This window comes from Mus pahari, chromosome 17, assembly GCF_900095145.1.
Source record: "Mus pahari chromosome 17, PAHARI_EIJ_v1.1, whole genome shotgun sequence".
Lineage (NCBI taxonomy): Eukaryota > Metazoa > Chordata > Mammalia > Rodentia > Muridae > Mus > Mus pahari.
In genome coordinates, this window is record NC_034606.1 from 61,892,816 (window position 1) to 61,916,463 (window position 23,648).

Genomic DNA, 23,648 nt, shown 5'->3' on the forward strand with positions numbered 1-23,648 from the left:
TTTCTTATTTCCTTTTTGATTAGCTTTGGGTGAGCATGTTTCTATTCCTTTTACATCAAACATTTATTATAGTTATCGCATATAATTGGAATTTTTAAAAACCAAGTGACAGTCTTTGCCTTTTATTTCAAATTGGTTCTATTATGTTCGGCACAAGAGCTGATGTTTTGGGTCTGTAGCCGTCCTCTTTTTCGTTAGCTTTTCTGTTATCACTTTTGGTTTCTTTTGTCATCTTTCTTGCCTCTCTTGGAATACTAAAAATATTATTTACTGTTTGCAGTCTAGTGACTTGCGGGTCATATACGACTTTATTATTCTGAAGTAATTATTCTAGAAGCCGTAGTGTACGGCCTTGACTTGTCACAGAATGTCTAAGCCTGTTCAGGATGCTATAACGAAATACCCTAAACTGCATAGCTTTACACAGAATTGTTTCTCACAATTAGGGGTCTGATGAGTCCCCGGTCACAGCCCTGTCCTCACTGTGGTGCCTTCTGGCTGTCTCCTTATTCAGCCAAGGATACTTCTCTGTTTTGTTTGTTTGTTTTATTGGATTTTTTTAATTTACATTTCAAATGTTATCCCCTATCCAGATCTACCTTCCAGAAACCCCCTGTCCTATTCCCCCCCCCCCCCCCCCCCCGCCTCTGTGAGGGTGCTCCCCCTCAGCTGCCAACACCCGCCTTCCGGCCCTGGCATTTCCCTACGCTGGGCCATCGAACCCCGACAGGACCAAGGGCGGCTCCTCCCATTGATATCCAACAAGGCTACCGTACCCACCTGGCCGGAGTCATGGGTCCCTCCATATGTACTCTTTGGTTGGAGGTCTAGTTCCCCAGGAGCTGCGGGGGTGGTGGGGATCTGGCCGGTTGAGACTGTCTAGCCTTATAATTGAATGTCCTAGTTTTGTTTCTTGGCACTGTGATAGTCTTGTGTAGAAAGAGTTTATTTTAGCGCAGAGCTCCAGGTCATCGTCTCTAACGGGGAAGTCACTGGTGGCAGGGACTTGAAGCATCTCCTCACATCCTCAGTCGCATGGGGAAAGGATGCATGCATGCTTGCCTGCGCTCAGCCCACTCACTGCTCTTCATTCCACCCAAGGCCCAACCCACGAAATGCTACACCTGCGTTTGAGTGATCTTCCACCTCAATTAACCAACTGACTAAGAAAATTCTCACAGGCACGCCCACGGGCCACCCATCCAGCCACTTCCTCCTTGAGCCTCTCTTGCCAGAGGAATCTAGGTTTTCTCACAGTTAATACTGTCACACCACCACATATCAAGAATCTCAACCCATTTTACCGTCACCCCGGGGGTCAGGGTTCCCGCAGATGGATTTGGGGAAAGCGTAAACATTTAGACCATTACGCAGACTTATACAATTCAGTTGTACTCCTGATCTAATACAAGACCTTTCAAACCATTTGTCCCTGTGAGGACTGGATTCTCGGAATGCCTCTTGCTTCTACAGTATTGTATACTTCCAAGCGCATTGCAATTACCATTTGATTTGGACAACAGTTAGGTATAAATATCTATTCATCTGTGTGTTTTCCGGTGCTTTTCTAGTCCTTCTTGCAATTCCCCCCCCTCCGAGATTATTTTTCTTCTGCTTTGAAGAACATCTTTCAGTTTCTAAAAATATATATATATATATATATATATATATATTCTTATTCCCCTTTCGTTTATGAAAGATGGCTTCTTGAGATAAGATCTAGGCAGGCATCTACTTTTTTTGAGCCATTAAAGTTGACAGTATTGTCTTCTGGAATCCATTATATCTGTTCATAACTGTAAATCATAATGTTGCTTCTTTGAAGATAATGTCTCTTTTTTTATTCTTTTGGCTAACTTCAGGACTTTTGCAAATTTTCTGGTTTGCATTGTTTTGACTATGATGTAGTTGCTTGCATTTTTCCAAGTGTTTATCTTATTTTGGGGATCTACACGTCGATGCCCGTGCCTTGTTTTATTATCTCTGGTGTTTGGAACTCCAGTCACACACGAATGTGAAATGTTCCGTGTGGCTTGTCTCCGGCTGCTGTCTCTGTTCTTTCGTGTCTTTAGCTTCCACGCGCTTTCTGCCAACAGAATCCCAGCCCTCAGATGCACACAGCTTGTGTCCAACCTGCTGAATAACTGACTCGTGTCTTCATTTCATATCATTTTCAAGATGCTTAGAGCCCTTGGATGACCATTTAATATTTTTCAAAACAATATCTCTAGAGAAAGTCCCCCTTTTGTTAATTGTTTATATTCTTTATCATACTTAGCATGAGTATTTTACCTTCCTCTTGTGGAAATTAATTTTTAGCTCATATGAGCTAGATAGCTAAGAAACATGGGTTGTTTGGTTTTCTTTTTTTTTAATTTAACTTATTTTGTGTGTGTGTGTGTGTGTGTGTGTGTGGTGTGTGTGTGTGTGTGTGTGTGTGTGTGTGTGTGGTGTGTGTGGTGTATGTGTGTGTGGTGTATGTAAGTGATGTGTGGAGTGTGTGTGTGATGTTGTGGGATGTGTGTGTGGTGTGTGTGAGTGTGTGGTGTATGTGAGTGATGTGTGGTGTATGTGTGTGTCTGTCTGTGTGTGTCTGTCTGTGTAGTCATGCGTGTACCTTGGCAGTCACATGGAAGCCAGATGAGAATTTGTGGAGTCATTCTTCATCTTTCTGTGAGGTTCAGGTATCAGACTGAAGTGCTTTACCTGATAAGCCACCTCCACAGCCCCAAAGTACCTTTTTGCCTACCCTCCCTCCTTCCTTCCCTCCTTTCCTCCCTCCCTCCCTCCTTCCTTCCTTCCTTCCTTCCTTGAAGAGAGACCATTTTTACATTTTTTAAGTTTATTTTCTTTGTGAATCTGGTTTCACTTACTGGTGTGTATGTGCACCTTGTGTGCAGGTGTTTGCGGAGGCCAGAAGGAGTCAGATCTGGAGGTAGCTATGAACCAGCTGATGTGGGTGTTGGGAATCGAACCCATGTCCTCTGTAGGAGCCACCAGTGCTCTTATTGGCCGAGCCAACTCTCCAGCTCCTTAGAGCTTAGTTCCCTGTTGTGTGTGTCCCACAGCCTTACGCTTGACCATCACATCCCTGGTCGGGCTTGACTGTGTGCCGCCTGTGTTTAACCTCACTGAGAGAGGATGCTCACAGAAGCAGGTCTCCTTTGGTACATACAGGCTGTTATTTTAGCAAGACCGTATCTCATGCTGGGCAACAGAAGCTGAGAGAGTCAGTGTAGCGGCGTCCCTGAGGTCTCAGTACATGATCTGTGTTCTCAGTCCAGCCTCCTGAAAACCCGTTTCTATGTGGCTTCATAGCTTAGCACTAGTAAGGTCCTAGGACTGCCTCACTGTTGATTAAAGACTGTATCCTGTACTGTGCACTGGTTAAACATGACTTGGAAATATAAACAGACCTTATTAAGTTAATTGGGCTAATTCATTTCAACAATCTACTTATCTTTAAAGCTGTTATATTTTACCTTTATAACTAAAGAATTATATCTATATTAATTAGTCTATATCTATATTAATATATATATATTCAGAGAACTTAATTCACCTGTATTTACTTAGCTTGCCCTTTATCTTGTTCTCTCTTCGGTCGTTTGAAAGAGAGCCAGTCTTCTACGTCTTGTCAACTGAAGCACTTTGCCCTACCAAGACACACTGTGGGCTTAGTCTGTGGGTCAGACTGAATTGCGAAGTCTGTTCTTGCTTTAAGAACGATGAGTATCTTAAATCAGACTTTGGGGGGCTGTTGTTATAATTCAGGACTAGGCCGCTTGCCTGGCATGCGTGAGGCCCTAGATTTAATCCCCAAAATTAAAAAAGAAAAAAACCCAAACTTTTTGCAGATGGATATTGTAACCGTTTCTAGTTTTACTGACCAGTCCCTGTTTTGGATGTATCTGCTTCTTAATGGCCTGTTATCATTCATCCTACTGCATATTTTAGAAAATAAACTTGGAATCTACCTATTGTGCAATGGAGCTGTGAGGAAGGGAAGGCTCGTCTCTTAAGAGCACAGACCGCACCTGCACCAGACCCAAACTCTGTTCCCACCCACAACCACTTGGAACTCCAGCCCCAGGAGGTCTAACCCCTCTGGCCTCCAAGGCCACCTGAGCACAGATGCACTCCCATACCCAGAACTTAAAAAGTTTATTTGAGATGAAATTTAGTTAAAAAACTACCAAAAAATAAATGTGTACATTTGTGCAATATAGTTTTAGTACTAAAGACAGGTAACTGTATTCATTCCTTTGTAAAGTAGTGAATTTACTCACTCAAACACAAGACTTGCTAGGTAGTTACCTATCTGTCACTATGACAAAGGCACCTTGACATGGCAAGGATCGGGTTTATTTGACTTACACTTCCCCATCACGGTCCGTCCTGGAGGGAAGCCAAGCCGGGAGCACAAACAGGGCAGGCATCTGGTGACAGGAACTGAAGTCGAGGCCAGGAACAGGGGCTGCTTACTGGCTTGCTCCCCATGGCTTGCTCAACCTGGTGTCTTATACCTCCAAAGACCACCTGTCCCGGGGTGCTGCTGCCCATAGTAAGCTGGGCCTTCCTATATTCATTCAAGAATCAAGAATGGCTCACAGACTTGCCCACGGGCCATTCTGATTGTATTTTCTCAGTTGAGGTTCCCTCATTAGTATCAAGTGGACATGGAGAAAAAAAAATCCAAAAAAAAAAAAAAAAAAATCCAACCAGGAGAGTGGTATTTTACAGTTTCTGGAAAATATTCGTATTCATTCTCTTGATTAACTCCCTTAACTTGATAGATGGGTAAAGAACACAGAGCACTGGAGGATTGTGGGATCAAAGAGCACTGGAGGATCGTGGGATCAAGGAGCTGACTCACCTTTGCGCACCCTTGATTGTCAGAGTCAAAACTTGAACTCAAGTCCTGTGCTGCCTGGTTCAGTGGCCTACCTGTATCCACTAAAACGGCCTCAAATAACTTGTGTGTCTCTCAAGATGAATATACGTATGGGAAAGACACCCTTCTAAGCACACAGCTTAATTACAGTCTCCTGTATAACTGATTTCTTTTCTTTCCTGTCAGATTTTTAAATCACTAGATTTTAAACAACCAAGCGGGTAAACATCTGCCATAGGCAAACAGTGAGGAGCTTCCTGCATGCTGGCCCGAAAGCCGCCCAGGATGGAGAAGAAGGTGAGGCTTGGATTACGGTGTTGATTTTAGCTCTCCTGCTTGGTTTCTGTTTCTAGGTGCTGAGCTGAACTCCGTATCTAGAGCCAGGAGTTATCATTGTTTATTTAAATGTATTAAGGCTCTGCTTGTAGACATTTTTAGAAAGGCTAGATTTCGGGAATATTTGGGCAAGTACTAAGTATTTAAAATGCGGTTCTGTGGAAAGCTCAAGAACTACACACCAGACAGTGATTGGTAGGGAAGGCTCTGGGGGGGGGGGGGGGGGACTGGGTTGGGCTTGCCCAGGTTGTGGTGTAGATGGTGACAAAGGACTCTCAGTGGATTAGTTCATGAGTGGATGTAGACAGCCTCAGTCCAGGTCTCTGCCTCCTCCTTACGCCCATTAGCTGCTCTTAACCACATCTGTAGAGGTGGCTGTGGCCCCTGTGACAGCAGCAGCAGCTGTGTGTGTGTGTGTGTGTGTGTGTGTGTATGCGCGCGCGCGAGCACTCGCGTGTGACATTTATAGTAGAAGAAGGGTGGAGAAGCAGACACCAAATACAAATATCCATGCATGTTCCAAATATCATTCTATATTATGTACCATGGAAATCATAGTGTAGCTCTCTCCTGACCCAGTCCCGTGCCACATGGTGAGGAAGGGGGTATGTGGTCTGGGATAGTAGTTCATGTATACTGGGACATCTGTGTGACCTTCTCTGCTTCCTTCTTTGCTAATACCTGCCTTTCATGGTCTCAGAAAGTACAGACTCGGCAGTCCTGACCCACCCTTTCACACTGGGGGTAGACCTGTGGACATCAACCCTCAGAGTCTCACAGGATTTTGAGGCAGGATATAAAGGCAAGGCCAGGCTGTGGATGCCTCGATGGCCCCATGCTCAGGGAGTTGCTAAGGTTAGCATCCGAGCAAGCCAGAGTCGGGTAAAAACCAGAAATACTTTGTAGCATTTCGCCCTTATAACTAGAGGAATTATATATTATAACTAGAGTTTATGGAGAGAAGAAATCTGACATGTTGTTAAAGAACAAAACTGGCCTGGTCAAGAACCAAAGACAGCGAATGAATCAGAATGCAGTCTGAGTGTGAGGGGCCTTTGCCTCCCATCTCAGGTGGCCACGGAGCTGGACTAGACTTTGCTTCTTCTCTGTGGGACTCTGTGAACCCATTGGCTTTATCATCACAGTAAATTCATTGCTTCAACTTCAGTTACTTAGAACTAAACTTGATTCCTAGCAACCAGCAGCCTCTGGTTAAGGGACAGTCCCTTCTCCTGGCCACCCAGGGCTGTTGGAAAGAGATCTGCTTTCACAGACTGTTCTCTGGCCTTCCAGGAGCCTTACAGAGGAGCAGAGTGTGGGAAGGCCACACACAACACTGACAGCCACGTGTTCTTGTTGACTGTTTGAGCAGCCAGCCCCATACCCTGCTAGAAAAGGCTGATTCCCACCCCCCTTGAACCCTCCCGTTCTCCTCTCTCCACACAGTGAATGCCATACAGACTCCTGGGAATGCCATGGAAACACCAATGAAGACCAGTGTCTGTCATGGACTTTGCACCTTAATATGACATCTACGAGGCAGATGCCTGCCATCCATACAGTGTAATCTGACTGCTTGTGTGCGCCTCTGAGCCTAACGGTCAGAAACACGCCACACTTTCTGGACTGTCATCTGCCCTTGAACGTTGAGTCCTGTTAGAACTGTTTAGAGTGCATCAGGGAGACAGGAACTCATTATTAGTTTTTCCTTGGACAAAAGGGAAGGGGGAGGGAGGGAGGGAGGGAAGGAAATGGAAAACCTGGCATTGGCTCAACCTCATGCACAAAGTGTTGATTAAGGAAGCCATGGTCAACCATTGGAAAGGCCCATTTGAGCCAGCGTTACCTGCCATCTGGCTACTGGAGCGCCTCAGGCCAGAATCCATCCTAAGTCAGTCACAAAGAGGCTTTCCAGTTAAAAAAAAAAAAAAAACAAAACCAGCAGCACTGGGCACATCAGCATTGGTGCAGATTTAAGTGTATTAACACAGTGGTCCTGAAGGTTGGTCATGTGCAGGGTATAACGTGTACTGGGATAGGTCCATTAGCACAAATTCCACCTAAGAGCGGCGGGGGAGTACAATTTAAAAGACTCATGAAGAGAACATCAATAGAAATTAAGAACCATTCCAAACATACGGTTTTAAGGGTAAGACTGGCTCAGTGGGTGAGGTCACTTGCCCGAGAACTTTAGCGCTATCCCTGAATCTACAAGGTGGAAGAAGAAAACTGACCCTGGCAGATTTTCCTCTGGCTTCCATAATGTGTGCTGTGACACTGACCCTTGTGCACACACACATAAATAAACATATCTTAAAATGCTTAAAGCACTGTTTAGAAACATCTCCGTTGATAAAGAACTGCTTCTCCTGGCAGCCTACCAGTACTCCTTTATCTCTATCTCCTGTATTGTTAGAAGCAAGAGAAATATCCCAAACACTTGGAAGCTCACACAGAAGGAGAAAAAAAAATGATGTTTTTGGCATGATTTGTTCTCTACCATATTATATCCTAGTCTTTTCTGGTACAATAGTAGGATTTATTTTCCAAACATTCCAGCTTTGCAGAATGAGTCACTGTGGATGTCGGGAACCAGATGAGTCATCCATCCATCCATCCTTCCTTCCTTCTTTCCACCTATCCTTCCATCCATCCATCCTTCCATCCATCTACCCATCCACCCATCCTTCCATACATCCATCCACCCATCCTTACTTCCTTTCTTCCATCATCCTTCCATCCTTCCATCCTTCCATCCATCCATCCATCCATCCTTCCTTCCTTCTTTCCTTTCATCTATCTATCCATTCATCCTTCCATCCCTCCTTCCATCCTTCCATCCATCCATCCTTCCATCCATCCATCCTTCCATCCATCTACCCATCCACCCATCCTTCCATACATCCATCCGCCCATCCTTAATTCCTTTCTTCTATCATCCATCCTTCCATCCATTCATCCATCCTTCCTTCCTTCTTTCCTTTCATCTATCTATCCATTCATCCTTCCATCCCTCCTTCCATCCTTCCATCCATCCATCCACCCATCCTTCCTTCCTTTCTTCCACCATCCATCCATCCTTCCTTCCTTCTTTCCTTTCATCTATCTATTCATTCATCCTTCCATCCACCATTCATCCATCCATCCATCCTCCTTCCTTCTTTCCTTTCTTTCATCTATCTATCCATCCATCCACCTATCAGTTCTTTCATCCATGTATCCATTCATCCTTTCATCCATCCTTCCATCCATCTATCCATCCTTCCTTTCTTCCTTCCTTCCATCCATCTACCCTTCCATATACCTACCCATTCATTCATCTTTCCATTCATCCATCCTTCCATTCATCCATCCTTCGATCCATCATCCACCTATCCATCCTTCCACTCATCTATCCATTTATCCATCCATTTATCCATCCTCCCTCCTCCATCCATCATCCACCCATCTTTCTTCCTTCAGTCATGGTCCTTATTTTCCTTTTTTTCTTTCATACACCCATCATTATATTAGAAAGGACACCAGGCAGCCTTCTATTTAAAACACCTTCACTTCAGTTTTGTTATTTGATTTGCGAGTGATAAAGTGCAGTGTCTATTAACTTTGTCATGGCTCGGATCCTATGAAAAGTATTGATTTGCAAACTTGAGTCATGCAGAGTCTAGCACTGCATCAATCAAGTGCTTTCCAAATGGGAGATAAGCTTAGCAGGGAGGGTAGGAGAGAACACTTGTGGGATGTACCAATGAATCTGTTTCCTCTTTGCTTGTTTTTGTTTTGTTTTGTTTTGTTTTCGAGACAGGGTTTCTCTGTGTAGCCCTGGCTGTCCTGGAACTCACTCTGTAGACTAGGGTGGCCTCGAACTCAGAAATTCACCTGCCTCTGCCTCCCAAGTGCTGGGATTAAAGGCGTGCGCCACCACGCCCAGCTTTGCTTGGTATTTAAGAAAACGATGGCTTTAAAAGTTATTTGGCCATTTTGTTTCAGATAAGGAGATTCTTAAATATAGCTGTCTAGGATGTTTTATTTATTATGTTAATTTGAGGGCACAATTGCTTATGTGTATTCTTTTCAAGGGAAATACATATAGGTGGTAGAGGAAAAATACTACTTGGAGCTGCACTGTGATTGGCTGGGGTTGGCGCCTAGACATGGGCCCTGGCTGTAGATTCAGAAACTGATGCTGGTCACTGTGATGGTGCCAGTGTGTTGAGCAGTTGTCACTGATGAGAAGCTCTTGTGATTCAGCTTTCCTTTCAGTAAAAAGGTTCCTCCAGGGCTTCGTAGCTCACTTTAATTCTTGTTGACTGACTCCGTGACTTATTTGACGAAAGACAGGCAACACAAAAAAATCCCAGTCATTCTGCATTTAAGAGCCCATTGCTTGGAGCTATTGTATATCCAGTGCAATCGCCATGAATCCCCTTTCCTTGACTTCCTCCATCCTGACTGTGTCAATAGAGGAAACTGTGGGTTGAATGGAAATTTGAGTTTTTTTACTCATTATTCCCAAAAGGAGAACACATAGAAAATATTTGTCTCTTCCTTCTAAAGTACTCTAGTATTGACTCCCACGTAGTTTCTATGCAGTTAAAGCTGTCTTTCCAATTTATCCTTTGACCACACACCTGCTCATACAGTACTAGCCCAGTGGCCTACCAAAATAATATTTTGCATCATTAGCTTTGAATACTTGAAATCAGTTCAATGCCTGGAAAACTCTAATAAGCATGATTCCATGTGGAGGTTCCCAGAGAGGGTGCATCAGAAAGGGCTTTTGACATTGCTTTGCCATTGTTTTGATGCAGAGATGGGGTAAATTCCATTACCGTTGCCTCCAACCCCACCCCCACCCCAACACTGTATGAGATGGTTCTCCAATCCACACACTGACAGCTTAGAAAGATTCTGTGATGTCAGGGGATTACCGGTTTCCTTTTAAGGTTAACATATTACATTTATTAGGTCGAAGTATAAAATTGTCAGTTTGGGTAAGAAATAATTGACTCCTGGCAGTTTCCCATGGCTCACGCTGAAGAGCATTGGTGTTGAAATCTTGCCTGAACTCCACAGCCATGAACTGTGGGCTGTCGGGCCAATTCCTTAAGAGCCGAGCCTTGGTTTGTAAAATCAGAATAACACATGCTGTGTGGTGATTGGTGAGAAGGTTATCAATTTTATAGAAATACTGGGTCTGGGAGTGTTAGCGATGGTTACCAATTACATATAGAAATACTGGGCCTGGGAGCATTAGATATTCAAGAAATAGTTAATAACAGCGTACTGTTGCTGACCTAAAATAAAGCAGAGCTCCCTTGCTTCTCCTCTGGCCATTTCTGCATATATGGCAAAGATGATGGTTGCTATGGTTGCTACGGAGAAGTGGGAAATGTTTGTTTAGCAAGCACAATTTTTAAAAACCCCAAGGCTTTGAAGGCCTGCCATTCCTGTATTCACTGGTATGTCCTAGTAAGGTCACAGTTAAAGTCTGACATACTCCATGAAGGGTCTAAATAGGAAATGAACTGAAGCAAACCAAGAAAAGATTTTTTTAAAAAAAAAAAAGGGGGGGGGGAGTACTGGGCAAATGATCTGAACTTTTGGCAGAGGAATTGGACTGATTGGATCCCCACGATTCTTTGAGTTATTAACAGTGGCTTGATCTGGTATATTTTGAGTATATATATATATATATATATATATATATATATATATATTTGTATGTTGTCTCACAGTATTGGTATGTGAAGACTTTCAAGACTTGATGGTCTTTGGGGGAAAATGTGTTATTCTAGGAGAGAACAGGGCGAAGAAGGTGCCTCTCTGTCATCTGAGGCACGCCTACCAGGGTGTGCTCATTAAGTGCTCTGGGGAAGGCGGGTACTAATGCAACACTTGGAACACGGCTCCATCTGCTTGGCCAGAAGCTGTGATAAGGTCCCGGGTTGTGCAGCAGTAGTAATTCGAAGCTATTTGTGACCATTGTAACAGCAAAGGTCTATATTAGAAGGCTGTGTTTACATGCCGTGCAGCAGCAGTGTGTCTATGAATCATTGCCATGGTAATGTTTGGTCAGACTAATAAACCAAGTCAGGGAAATCCAAGCCGTTAGCGTTAGCTCTACCTCACCACAGTTCTTCTGCCTCAGAGATCAAACTGACCCCCACACCCTGCCAAGCAACCTCCCTCCCCTGTCCCTCTGTCCACCGTCCATCCACCGTCCACCGTGAGAGTGACATTGTATCCCCTCCACATGAAACATCAGGTGTGCATAATTAAGAGATCATACTCTTAGCACGTGTTTATTGTCTCCTGGCCGTTGCTCCATTATGCGACTCCAATTAGTGACCCCGATGACTCCTGCAGCTCGCTCGTGATCAGTAAAGCCCTTTCATTTGTCTGTTTAAAGGGACTTGAGGTTTTAGTTAATTATCGCTTCCTGGCAGTCTGAAAGTCGGACTATTTCCTTTTGTTTCATTCTGCAGTTAATCCCCTCATTAAGGGTGATGGAAAATGAATAATTAAATGTGTGCCATTTTCATATTCCAGGTAATGAGAGGCCCTCAGATACCAGAGGACACCCTACGAGGATCGTGCTGAAGAGCTGGTCACCAGCAAACATGTGAGTTTCAGTTTAGCCTCTTACGGTGAGAACGCATCCGCTAACGTACTTTGCCTAAACTGAGACCATATGATAACGCCGCTTTACATCTGGCTCTGACTCACAGAGACTGCCGGGACCAACACTCAGCAAAAACATCTCCAGCCGAGGGTTTACCTGTATCATAGTTTCAGAGAGGCCTCTGTCCGTCTTGGCAGGGGAGGTAGCTTAGCTCAAGCATGAAGCAGACTCACATCGTGGTAGACTAGGAAGCAGAAGCAAGTAGACTTGAGCCGGAAGTGAGGGGGTGTACCTTCAGTGGCCTGTCCTGGGGGGCTGTTCTTGCCCTAGAGGCCCCATCTCCTAAAGTGGTTCACATCCCTTTGAGGGTCCAACAATCCTCTCACAGGGATCGCATATCAGATAAGGAAAATACATTATGATTTATAACAGTAGCAAACTTACAGTTATAATGTAACAGTGAAAATAATTTGATGATTGGGGGTCACCACAGCATGAGGAACTGTATTAAAAGGTCACAGCATCTGGAGAGCTTGAGAAACACTCTCCTGAAGGTTCCATAGCCTTCAAAATAGTACCAAAGTCTGGATACTATGAACTGAAAATATGAGCTGTCTTAGTTAGGGTTTTACTACTATGAACAGACACCATGACCAAGGCAGCTTTTATAAAGGACATTTAATTGGGGCTGGCTTACAGGTTCAGAGGTTCAGTCCATTATCACCAAGGCAGGAGCATGGCAGCATCCATGCAGGCATGGTGCAGGAGGAGTTGAGAGTTCTACTTCTTGTTCCAAAGGCAAACAGAAGCTGTTTTCCAAGCAGCTAAGGCGAGGGTCTTAAAGCCCACGCCCACAGTGACACACCTACTCCAACAAGGCCACACCTCCTAATAGTGCTACTCCCTGGGCCAAGCATATTCAAACCATCACATGAGCCTTGTGTGGGGGCATTGCATATTTAAACCATAAGAGCAGTGAACATTTGACATACCTGTTCTCTTAGAGCGTGTGAACATGCATACATGCAGAGGTGCCATCAAGTGGTGCAGAGTGAATGAACCGTGCCTAACACAACACATTCAGCGGTTGGCACATGCCACCTAATAGCTTCGCGGTGATGCAGACAGATGAACTGATCAATGTGGTTGGCCGCCTCAAACACGTGTTCACTTGCAGGGCATTCAAGTTGCCTTTGATTCACTGGGCTAAAGGCTAAGGGTAAATTATCTTAGCCCCCCCCCCCCATAAAAACCCAGATCCCTAGGGTGTTAGGAAATCCAACTTCTACCAAACCTTTCCATTATGATAAAAGGTTGAAGCTACAGAAAATAAAAAGAGGGCAGATGTGACCCCAAAGGCCACCTTGTGGACGGGAGACAGAGCCACCCACATCAGACTCCAGGGCATGATCAGACTCTCTGCCAGACTCCATCCATCACCGAATCCCTCCTTTAACTTGTCCTTGTTACAAGAAGCCCACTCGGCCTAGACCACCCCAGGACTATTTTGCAGGGACCAGTTGGGTCAGGCCCTACCTCTGACTCCAGTTTCATCTAACATCTTTTTTTGTTGTTTGTTTTTTTTTTGAGGGTCCTTGAACTCGTTCCAACTAGCAGGGTGCTCAACCTTGCTGAGAAAGCCCTGGTCCTCTATGGACACAGACACGTGTCTTAGTAGTTCCTTTCTTTTGCTGAACAAAGACATGGAACCTTCTCTAAGGGAAAGGGCAGGTCTAGGCTGAGTCTCCAAAGGACTCGAAATTTGACTGACAAGGGGAAGTGGAAGGGTGATTTAGTAAGGAAGCAATATATCCGGGTCTGGAATAGGGCACAGAAACTGGCTCCAGTTGGGAGCGATGGTGGCTAGAAGCGCTCCGATTGGCCAGCGGGAAGAGGAATGGGGATTGGACCATGGTCTTGGGATTTATCATGATGTCAGTCATTATAGATGGTAGAGAGCAAAAGCAGAATTTCTAAAAGAAAAACAACAAAAACAACAAAAACAAACCTTAGTGCACATTGCTATGGTTACAAGAGTGGCCAAGATAATTTAACAGGAAAAAGACAGGAGCAAGGCCGTGGTAACGCAGTAAGGCGCGTTGGACTAGGTCATTGGTTATATGGAAAACCGTGGCCATTACCGCTCAGAACTGGGCCCAGATTTTGCTGTGTTGTTCATTATTTTACTCAAAATGCTCAACCTTAGACTTCTGTAGGGAAAATAAGCTGCTCCTTTACAAGGAAGTCAGGAAACCATCATCTAGAAGCTGTTCCTACAAGAAATGAGTGTCGGAGGGGAAGAGAGCAGTGGTGACCAGAAGGGGCCAAAACGCCGGTGCCTATCGGATGCTCGCACACAAGGGCGGCGGGTCTCATAGCGACCTCACATCCTCAGCCGTGGGTGGAAACGCTCCTAGTCTCTGGAAAGCATTGCGTGGTGGAAAAGTTGGAACGTTGTATGATTTTTTTCAGTTGAACAGTGTATATATATCACCGTCAGAGAACCAAACCCAGACAACTTCTATTTCACTGTATCATGTTTCAGAGGACTGAGCAGGGCGGCCGCGTAAAGCCTCCACCCAGAGCCTCGGGTTTGATTCGCGGCTAGAAGGTAAGAATCTGCACTTGCGAGAGTCCTGGATGACCAATGGCTGAAATAGGAGAGATGACGTAAAACACTTTTAAAACGGGGAGGGGTGGGGAGCGCGTTCATTCCATCTCTCCTTGTTGCAAGCATTACACTTCCGTTCTCAGAATTAGCTAGCTGTGATGTAAGCCTCCTATTGATGATGTTTTTGAAGACTCAAGAGTGTGAGTGACCCAGAGGGAAGGAAAGAGGTGCCTATGGGAAAGAGTCGAACTCAGGCAGCCCCAGCAGCCGCTTGGTGCTGTTAAGGGTTGGGTGAATCCCATGTAGAAGTGTCAGCAAATGCTTCTCTCTGGCTCACCTCGTGGAGACAGGGAGCCTACATCCAGAGAGTCCAGCAGTCCCTGCCCTCAGGAATCCCTTCTCTATCTTTGAGAGAGCTCCTCTGCCAGGGCACCCATGCGCCTCTGTTCTGTTCTCCCTGCTACCACAGTTGTGTGTTGAAGGCCTGGCTCCGTGGCTAGTGATGCTATTTTATCAGGTTCTGGAAGCTTAAGAGGTAAGACTGAGCTGTAGGGAATAGGTCGCTGGGACCTTAACCTTGTGCCTTGCCTCTCCTGTCTCTGTTTCTCTGTCTCTCCCTCTACCCCCCCCCCACCCCTTATCTTCCCCTCTCCCTGGCCGCCATTAGGTAAGCAACTCCGCCATTAGGGTAAGCACACCCTTACTGTGATTTCCCACTCTGGACTGAGACCGTGAATGCAAATAAATATTTTCTCCTTTAAATAGTTTTTCTTGGGCATCTGCACAGCAACAGAAGACTGTGGGACACACCCTTCCATACAGTTCTCCCTCTCTGCCCATGTAAAGCTGTAAGAGAAGAGAATCCATTCTGTAAATTTTCCTTCTCTGTCACACTCACTTCTCACTGTCTTTCACCCATGAGAAATGGCCTGTCTACTTCAGGCAAACATCTAGGCCCTCTTTGTGTGCTTGCCCCCAGGCAGCAGCAGCCTTCTCTCTGTGGCACCCCTTCCTCTCCCTCTTACTGAGAAGGGAGGCCCCAGAACCCACCCGCTCTCCTGCAGATTCTTCTCCCACCACTTCAGAGGCCTGACCTGTCAAGGACACAGGAAGTTGTCAGGACACACTTATAGAGCGTCATCTGGAGACACTGACAGATGTCCTGTAAAACATACACAAAGCAAGGACTTGTGCAACTGAGTCTCCAAAAGATAGAGGGTTTTAGCAGAAGCCAGAAAGTGCTCACGCAACGCGATTCTCTTTAGACCCGTTTCATTAAGCACAGGCCACCTAAGTGATCTGTCTGGGTACCTGGCCTGATGGCCGTTCCATCTTGAAATTGGATCAAACAAATGCGTTGGTGGGTAGCCAGTCTCCCAAGCTTGGTTCTGCCCTTCATTCAGTATTCATGTTGACCCTTCCTGCAAACACTCAGCACTTTAGAATTAGCTAGACACAGTTCATTTTATGACATCTTCAGTTTTTAATGCTTGGCCATCAGCCTCATCCTTTGAAATTGCCGGTTCACCGAGCGCATTCCCTGGGCAGCCATTAACAGTGGGGCCGGTTGGAGCTTCCAACTGCCTGATTTCCCTTTTCTTCCTCACAGTGTTTTTTAGTTGATGGTTCTAGCCTCGCAGTCTCCCAGTGCTCACTTTTACTGGGTTTTGCATTGAGACGAAAGGTGGTTCTTTTTCCAGTTACTTGAAAGGATATGCTGGATTCCAGCATTGTGATGGACGCCGAGCAAATCCTGGGAAGTAGAATTATAATATGTTTTTCATTCTCTACTACCCCTCTTCTTGAGCCTGGGACTCGTGTATATAGTACACACTACATAGTACACAGTACATAGTACATTGTATGTAGTACAGTAGTACACAGTACATAGTACACAGTGCACAGTACACAGTACTTAGTACACAGTACATAGTATATTGTACATAGTACATTGTACACAGTCTACTGTACATAGTACATAGTACGTTGTATACAGTACCTTGTACAAAGTACATCATACACAGTACACAGTACCTAGTACATAGTGCACAGTACATAGCACATTGTACATAGTTCATGGTATGTTGTACCTTGTACACAGTACTTAGTACATTGTACATAGTATATATGGCCTTGCGATTCAGGTCCTCCTGCCTCTACCTCTTGAGCCCTAGAAATACCAACGTGGGCCAGCTTCACTCGTTTTATGCAGAGCTGCAGATAGAAACCACGGCTCTGCACTTGCCAGTCAAGCACTCTGACAGCAAGCTACAACTCTAGCCCCAGGTCTCCCTGGTTTCCATGGTAACAAAGCCCACCTCAGTTATCAGAGAAGGTCACATTGTCCAGAGGAAGCCAGTTTGACTCCTCCAGAATTTTCCTACCAGGTCTGAGAGGTTGCTGGGTGTGGAATAGACGAAAGTCTAGCCTGCTGTTTCTAGGATAACCCTTTCTCCAACTCCTCAACTCAGAACAAAGCAGTAGGCAGAGAGGCAGAGATGAGAGACCGGTACAGACTCCCAAAGCAGACGCTCCAGCCTCAGGCATCCCCAGGACCAGTCCTCTGTGGCTTTTTCTGCGGTTGGGGTATAGGAGACTTTAAATTCTTATACCCACTGTAGCGACTTTGAGTCATTGCCGTTATTTGCTAATGGCAACTCCATGTTGACACAGAAATCGAGCATGTGAGTATAAATGTTTCTCATGATAGAGAACTTACCAGTGGCAGAGCTGCCTAGGAAATCCTTACACGGCATCCACGGAGGCTCTTATTTTCCTGGTTGGTCTCCTTGAGACAATTCCTAGTGATACCTTGTGCCCTGAGTCTCTGAATTTAGGGACGGGAAGTGACAGCCTTCCTATTTTTCATTATCAACTCGTGTTAATGAAAGGCTCTAACATTTCGATTGATTGATGCTTGGGTCCTGGGTCACTTGTTAAGATGCAGCTGTGATTGGATCAAGAGGCTGGAATCTTGGTGGGGTCAGGCTTACCAATCTCTGTGGGCTACCAAGTTGCCTTTCCAGACTGATCTGTGGCACAGGGCCATGATACACTCTGCCGGAAGCGAGAGGAGGCTCTCTCCCCTTCTGCAGCTCCTCTGATAGAAGGCAGCCGGAAAGGCCCACATTTATAAGGGCAAACGGAGGTAGACTTGTTCAGGGTTTTCTCAGTTTCTCAGAAGAATCAGAAGGCAGTGAGCCGAATCCAGAGCTCGGGGGAAGATAACAAAGTAATGGACAAAGCAACTTAAAGAAGGGAGGTTGTTTTGGTCCATGGTGTGAGGGTGCACCCATCGTGTCAGGGAAGCCATGAGGGCAGGAGCTTGGGGCAGCTGGTCACATAGCCACTGCAGCCACCGTCAGATGAGAGAGATGCTGATGTTCCTCTGGCTTTCCCCATTTTATTCAGTCTAGCACCGCAGCCCTCGGAATGGAATGGTGCCAGCCATGTTTAGGATGGGCCTTCCCACCTCAATTAACCTAGTCAATCTGCTCCCCCGTCGATATGGCCAGAGGCTCCTCTCTTACGTGATGCTAGAGCCTGTCAAATTGACAGTCATTATTAACTATCACAGAGGGCCCCTGACATAGGCCCAGTGTCTGCTGGATCCTGGTAGACGGGCTCTCTAGGAGCAGGACCTTCTCTCTCCAATGATGTGTACCACGGTTAGCATGAGACCCAACATGCAGACAGACAGACAGTGACCTGGCAGAGCAGGATGAAATACCTCAGAACAGAAAGGAGCGAGGCCTTGGGATTCAGCCTAGTGCTGGAGTCCCCTGGCCAGGGCTAGCCTCCAGCCTTTAGTTGGCTTCCCAGAGACCCCTGACCTGGGCTAGCCTCCAACCCTGAGGCAGTTTCTCAGATGTCTGTTTAGGGTCTGTCTCCTAGGAGGGGGAAACTGCTAGAAACTGTATTTCACTCTGAAGACTTCTCTCTTCAATACAAAGAATACTCTCAAGCAAGAAAAATCAGGACCCTTTCTGTTGCAGGCCTCCGGGGTGTCCTCAGGAAAGCCACTTAACTTCCCTCAAATCTCGGTTACTTAGATATAAAAGTAAAACAAGAAGAATAATCGCCTTGTGAGGTTGTTTGAGGTCAGGATCAGTATGAGAAAATGAGACGCTGCTTGGACAGTGAGCATTCAGGATGTGGTGATGTCTAGCAGCCAAGCTGGCCAGGTCCTGGCTACCAGGGGTGGTACGGGGTGGGGTAGGTAAGCTTCGTGGTCTCCAGCTTGAGAACTGTGGAGTCTGCTGATGGCTCTGGGGAAGGGCAAGGGCAGATAGCAAGGGAAGCAACTCAAGTCCTGCTGGGCTCCCCAGAACTGATGTGGGAACTGTGGGCGTCCTGAACAAGGACCTAGCTCTGTTGATTTAGCAGTTTCACGGGAAAGTCAGTTGTAAGGGTGATGAAGGGGAAGAATGTTTTCTATCAACTTCCTCTCCCAGAATCCTTTGTACCTACACATTCCTGATGCTGAAACAGCACAGTCCCCCAGTGTACCCCAGATTATCCTTTTCCTCCCATCTTTGTTTTGCTGGATCAGTATTTTACTTTCTGTTAATTCAATAAATTATAGTTTGTTTCCCATTTCCCTGATCTCTGGTGAGATTAAACATCTTCTGCATTTATCATCCAGCTGCGTGTTCTCTTGGAATTCTGTTACTTAACAAAACGGAATCGTTTTAAGAGTTGGTTCAGGACCCCACGTTAGTTAGTTACTTAGCTAGTTAGTTCGTTAGTTGGTTAGTTGGTTCATCTGTTTAGCTTTACAGCTGTGCAGTGTCTCTCAGCACACACACACATTTAATCTGTCTTTTTTCGGAAGATTCCTTACATTAGATGGAACTCTTTCATCTTTTGGATTCATCGAGACTCAAACCTAGAAATAAAATCTAAGCTTTATCATTTGCCATTCACCTCAGCTCAAGCCTGCTCTGGTTCCAGTGAGATCACGTGACACGCTGTGGCGCAGCCAGCATGTGTGGCCGGCTTTTGAAGAAGGGAAGTTCCAAAGTGTTTAGCATGCTCAGTTTAGAATTCTAGAAATCCCTGCTGCTGCGTGCTTCCACCGGCCACTCTGCCACTGGCAGCCAGTTGTCTGTCTTTTCGTTCTTGGTGGATGGGGACTGGGAAGCGACTGGGCCGTGTCAGTGATGGTCAGCCCTAGCTACACGTTGGAAGTGCTTGTAAAACTTTTTAAAGATGATTTTAAATTTTCTTTAGGGGGGAAAAAAAAGGCAACTCAAGTCTGCTAAATCAAAGTCCCTTTGAGTTAGGAATTAAATACTGATACTTAAAAAAAAAAAAATGGAAAAAAACAATTTCACAGATAGTCCTCATGTGCAGGAGGAATGGGCCTTGCTGCGTGCGATGGTCTTGATATTCCTCTTAACAGTCATCACTAAGATTCTAAAATCTGTTAAATCAGGGCAGTAGATCAAGCTCTGCTATGATCTTTAACCTAGGATCTTCTGTGATCTTTCCATTTTCCCACGTGGTGTAATGGGATTGATAACTGGGCTCAGTGCTTGGCCTGGAAATGCTTGCTAGAGGCTGAAATCATTTCTAAACCTTCCTGCATTTTCCACTCCTCTGAAGGTTCATAGATGAAGCGGTATTGTGAGCTTTTGGCTGAGGCAAGAAGTAGTTGATCAGGGTGGGAGTGAATTAATCGTGCGTGGTTGGTCACATGACTCGCTAATCCCAGGCAGCAGCCTCTTCTCCCATCTCCACTCTGGGGATACATCTAACCTGTATTTAAATGCAAAGTGAGTTTTGTAGTTTGTCAGGCGAGCACAGTAGGGCTACAGGAAGGCCCACTTTAACGGATGATTGTTTACTCAATCATCTATGAAATCAGTGGACTATAAATGTCTATCCAGGCTGACTGAGATGGCTCAGTGCGTAAAGATGCCTGCTGCCAAGCTGATAACCCAAATTCCTGGACCTATGTTTGATTCCTGGACCCACATGGTAGACTGAGAGAAGAAACTTTTCTGCAGGTTGCTCTTTGACCTCTACTCATGTGTTAAGGCACCTGCACTTCCCTACCTACAAGGTAAATAAGCAAATGTTAAACAAACGAATAACAAACACAGTGGGGCTGTAGAGACAGCCTTTTGTTTTTAAAGGCAGTAGTTCTTGCAGAGGACCTGGGTTTGATTTCCAGCATCCAAATGACAGCTTACAGCTCCTCGTAGCTCCAGTTACAGGGGATCAAGCCCCCCTCTTCACGTCCATACATGTGAGCAAGACATTCATACACATAAAATAAATAAATCCAATATGTTTCCCTTAGGAGATGTTCCCCGTCAGTTTGTGGTTGACATGAACAGTGTAACTGCATAAGGTGTGTCCTGAGCTTATTAATAAAATATAGCATTTTTTTTTTTAAGTTGAAGTCAGGACTTAGAACATTTCTCAGTAGGCAAAACTCCTGAAGGTCAAAGACAATTTGGATTTTCTTTATGTGCATGATGAAGACCTAAAGTGCAAGAGATAGTCTCACCTCGAATTGCAGTGCGAAGTGTTCGAGATCTCCCCGGGTCTTCTCCATTCAGGGACCCAATCCCTAAGGCGAACAGAAAATTACTGTCTTCCCAGGCAGCTAGGAGGAAGATCTCACAGCCCATGCCCACAGTGACACACTTCCTCCAACAAGGAAGGCCACACCTACTCCAACAAGGCCGTGCTTCCTAATAGCGCCACTCCCTGGGCCAAGCATTTCAACCTATCACAGATATGCAAAGGCAAAATATGCTCTGTGTTTGAGACAGGGTCTCATGTAGTCGGGGGTGGCCTTGAACTCCTGACCCTTTTGTCTCGAACCTCAACATGCACCTTACTTTTAAGTGTAGGAATTGATGCTTTCCCATTGATGTGTAGCTGTCATCACAGTCCACCTACAGAGCTCATTCACCTTGCAAAACTGAGATTCTACGTACCCCAAATAGAAACTTTCCCTTTAGCATTTCCCCTACCCCCCTCCTCATACCTAGCAGCTCCACTCTACTTCCTGCTTCTGAACTGACCCGTGTCTGTCTGTCTGTCTCTGATTGCCTTCTTTCACTTGGCACACTAGCCTAAAGGAGATATTTATTTATTTATTTTATTAGATATTTTCTTTATTTGCATTTCACATGTTATCCCCTTCCCTAGTTTTCCCTCTGAAAATCCCCTACGCCTATCCCCCTCTCCCTGCTCCCCAACCCATCCACTACTGCTTCTTGGCCCTGGCATTACCCTATACTGGGGCATGGAACCTTCACAGGACCAAGGGCCTCTCCTCCCATTGATGACCGACTAGGCCATCCTCTGCTACATATGCAGCTAGAGCCATGAGTCCCACCATATGTTTTCCTTGGTTGGTGGTTTAGTCCCAGGGAGCTCTGGGGGTACTGGTTAGTTCATATTGTTGTTCCTCCTATGGGGCTGCAAACCCCTTCAACTCCTTGGGTTCTTCCTCTAGCTTAAAGGAGACATTTTTAAAGAGCTAAGACTCTTGTGCGTCCAGCTGTGTCTGCTCAACCAAAGATGTCTCAGTGTGTTTGCACAGCGTCTTAATTCTGACGGGATGTAATTTTGCATATAGCAGTAAGCAAACGCCAGAGCCTATCCCTGGGTACCATTAGCCTCAAGAGTATCCATACCTGTGACCTCAGGCTGAGGCAGGAGGCTGAGGCAGGCGATTATAAATTTAAGACTAGCGGGGTCTACATGGTGAGACCCTGTTTAAAAAAAAAAAGGGGGTGGGGTGGGGAAGGGGGGTGGGGGTGGAGGTTGGGGGGGGACAGAGAGAGACAGAGAATCGACAGCGCAAAAAAGCCCTTTGTGGAGGCGGATCAGCTCCTCCGCAGAGGCCAGTCTGACTCAGCTGCCGCCAGCCCCCAGCCCACAGGGGCTCTGTGCTTGATTATGGGTGTGTGTTGCCATCTGGTATGTGGGTAAGAACCGTAAGAACGGGAGACTCAGACCCTCTGTGTCACGTGTTGTTGTTATTTTATTTACCGCTCGTCACACAGCCTGAACTGTTGTAGTGCAGCATGATTATTCGATCTGCTCCCAGTTATTCAAGGGATGCCTCCGACAAACTGATTTCAGGGCCATCTTCCCGGGTCACCTGAGGGCAGCTTCTCCTGATGTGTTTTAGAGATGTCTCTGTTGTTTAAAAGCTGTCCCATGGAGTTTTCTTATTTTAAGTAAGTGCCATTTCCCTGGGAGTCTTTAGGCAAATTTCTGTATGTTTCATTAAAATTTTATCTTGGAGGAAAATACGTATCTCCATGGAAAATACGTATCTCCATATCCCATCCATTACCCTGGCTGTTTTTATTTGTGAGACAATAATTTCAGCTGAAGGGTTACTTGTGATTTCTGTCAGTCTATGTCTTGCACCTCAGTATACTGAAATTTGGGTGTGTCCCCCCCCCCCCAGGAAACGTCCAACGTACAGTGCTTCACCATGCCCTTTTCTTGGTCTCTGTTACTGTGTGTCATAGTCAGGGTTTCTATTCCTGCATAAAACATCATGACCAAGAAGCAAGTTGGGGGTGGGGGGGAAGGGTTTATTCCACATTGCTGTTCATCACCAAAGGACATCAGGACTGGAACTCAAGCAGGGCAGGAAGCAGGAGCTGATGCAGAGGCCTTAGAGGGATGTTACTTACTGGCTTGCTTCCCCTGGCTTGCTCAGCTGGCTCTCTTATAGAACCCAAGACTACCAGCCCAGGGATAGCACCACCTACAAAGGGCTGAGCCCTCCCACCCTTGATCACCAATTGAGAAAATGCCTTACAGCTGGATCTCATGGAGGCATTTCCTCAAGGGGAAATATTCCTTTCTCTGTGATATCTCCAGCTTGTGACAAGTTGACACACAAAACCAGCCAGTACGCTATGATAAAGCATTATGACCAAAGGCAACTTGAGGAAGAAAGGTTTAATTTGGCTGATGCCCCTGGATCACAGTCCATTGAGAGAAGCCAAGGCAGAAACTCAAGGCAGGAACCTGGAGGCAGGAACGAAAGCAGAGACCATGGAGGAGCACTGCTTGTTGGCTTGCTCACCGTGGTGTCTCCAATTTGTTTCTAATACACCCCAGTAACACCTGCCCAGGGGGACCCTCCTGACAGCAATCATTCATCAAGAAAATGCCCCACAGACATACCTACAGACCGG

The 23,648-nt window shown here is 45.7% G+C and overlaps 1 protein-coding gene across 2 annotated transcripts in view; it reads left to right on the forward strand.

Annotated features, from left to right (window-relative positions):
• The window catches only part of Pced1b (PC-esterase domain containing 1B), a 130,486-nt gene that overhangs the window by 18,554 nt on the left and 88,284 nt on the right, over positions 1-23,648 (forward strand). The window contains exons 2-4 of one of the 2 annotated variants that reach the window (XM_029548261.1): positions 5,081-5,191; positions 11,780-11,852; positions 14,398-14,463. The gene's annotated coding sequence lies outside the window, so the exon portion shown is untranslated. The remainder of the gene's footprint in view (positions 1-5,080; positions 5,192-11,779; positions 11,853-14,397; positions 14,464-23,648) is intronic. The other variant, XM_029548262.1, reaches the window with a different exon arrangement.